Source organism: Homalodisca vitripennis, unplaced genomic scaffold (assembly GCF_021130785.1).
Source record: "Homalodisca vitripennis isolate AUS2020 unplaced genomic scaffold, UT_GWSS_2.1 ScUCBcl_3258;HRSCAF=8679, whole genome shotgun sequence".
Lineage (NCBI taxonomy): Eukaryota > Metazoa > Arthropoda > Insecta > Hemiptera > Cicadellidae > Homalodisca > Homalodisca vitripennis.
This window is the reverse complement of record NW_025779558.1, coordinates 29557-32019: the sequence shown is the minus strand read 5'-3', so window position 1 is coordinate 32019 and position 2463 is coordinate 29557.

The window sequence follows — 2463 nt, the reverse complement described above, 5'->3', positions numbered from 1 at the left end:
GATAGCATCTAATCTTCCTACAGCCCCGCGCTTTCAGAATCTCTAAGGCAGAGATTCAATTCTTTGAATCTAAGCAGACCCTGACTTTAATCATCTGCTAAAGTTGACATTCTCTTTTGGAGCTCAAGCTTTCAACAGACATGCTTACCAATGAACTTTCCATCATCAAAGGGCAGCCTACCGCGCTGCACACAATATTTGGTTGGGTTCTCATGGCTGATGTCCCCATGGAATCACCTTCTCACCAACGAAACTCTCTCTTTGTTTCATCGTCTCTGACTCACTGATCGACTCCTTGAACAATTCTGGGAAATGGAAGAAATAAATTTTCCAAAACCCCTCAGTCCCGCTGATCAGTTCTGTGAAGATCATTATCAATCAACCATCTCTAGAGACGAAACCGGACGATACGTAGCCTCATTACCCTTCAAAAATGGCGTCCCCTCTGACCTAGGCTCCACACGAGAAATAGCTCTTCGCAAGTATCTCCAAAGGAAAGACGGCTTGAAAGAAAGCCGGGAAATCTCGCTCATTATTCAGACAATTTACAAAACTATGTTGACCTAGGTCACATGTGTCTCGCCCCTCAGCACTCTCCATATGTCCTCAACACATCACGGTGTTGTAAAAGAATCATCTTCATCTTCACCTCTTCGAGTTGTCTTTAACGCCTCTGAAGTAAGTGACACGAATCAGTCTCTTAATAAATTGCTGTTGACTGGACCCAAGCTCCAAGCCGACATCGGAAACTGTTATCTCTATGTTTCGATTGCACCCCATCGCTCTGACATGCGATATAAAACAAATGTATCGAGCCATAAAAGTTGCTCCTTCTGACCGCAAATACCAACATTTGTTTTGGCGTTCTGACCCTTCTGGTGCCCTGTCCAAGAATGGGAACTTCAACGATTAACTTTTGGTCTTCATCAAGCCCTTTCATCGCCCTTCGAACTTTGAAGCAAACTAGTTCTCGACGAAGGTTCCTAACTACCCCAATGCTGCAGAAGTGCTAAACTCGTCCTGCTACATCGATGACATCGTCTGTGGTGCCTCTTCGGAACACGCAGCCCTTCAATTGTTTGATAAACTCAATCAACTCTGCGTATCTGGTGGTTTCGAACTTCACAAATGGTCTAGTTCAAGTGTTTCCGTTCTCAACACCATCCCTTCTGACCACAGAGAAAGACCACATTCCCCCTTGGATCCATTCACTCCATCAAAGTACTAGGACTTGAATGGGACCCTTCCACGGATTGTTTTCACTACGCTATTGCCCCTGTAAATAAAACTCCGACCAAACGAAATGTCTTATCTCAAGTTGCCCGAGTGTATGATGTCAACGGTTTCATCAGTCCAGTTATCTCACACTAAAACACTTGCTTCAGCAAATATGGGTTGGAAAAAACTAGACTGGGACGATCCACTCCCAAAACATTATTTACACATTGTTTGGGATAAATTTGTCAAAGAAACTTCCACTTATGTCACAAATAAATATAGCTCGCTATATCCTCAGTACGTACATATCCGTTCCAACTCATAGGTTTTTCAGACTCTTTCTCAGAAATGGCATGTGCTCGGTATTGTATCTAAGGGTCGAATGTGAAAACAAGACTACCGGATGTAGCCTATTGCATTCTAAAACCAAAGTTGCTCCACTCAAACCACTAACGATACCCCGCTTGGAAATATGCGCAAGCGTTGCTCCTCTCCCAACTGGTCTCAAAGCTAACCAGAAGCTTATCACCAAAACTACAGGTATCAGATATCTTTTTATTCACAGACTCAATGAATGTTCCTTGGTTGGATAAGAACACCTCCGCACCTTCTAGAAACTTTCGTTTCAAACCGTGTTTGTAAAGTAACGGAAAAACACGTCTATTGATGTTTGGCGTCACATTTCAAGGAGACAACAATCCCGCAGATTGTGGCCACTAGAGGTCTGATGCCCTCTGGCTTACTTGATCACCCGCTTTGGTGGCATGGCCCCTCTTTTCTACTAAATGAAATTTCCTCTTGGCCTGTATCACCTGGAAAAAGCTCCTCTGAAGTAATTGAGATCAAGAAGACACCATTTAGCAATACACTAACAACTAACGTTATACCACCAAACGATCTGTACCCGTGGATAAATCGATTTTCTTCACTCACTAAACTACAAAATGCAATGATTTATGTATTAAGATTCATTCATATAACATCCGATCCAGACAGTCTGCTAAAACGTTTTGGTCCTTTATCTGTAAATGAACGAACCGAAAAGCCCTTGCTCAATGTGTTAAAACTCGTTCAAAAGCAACACTATTCTCCAGAAAATAAAAGCAGTCAATCAAGGAAAAGCCATGCTCTCCTTCGCTAAGAAAACTCACACCATTTTTATCATCTGATACCCTCATGGTGGGGTGGGTAGACTGAAGTTTTCTCCCCTTGCCTGAGTCTTCGAAGCACCCCTGTTTTTGATTC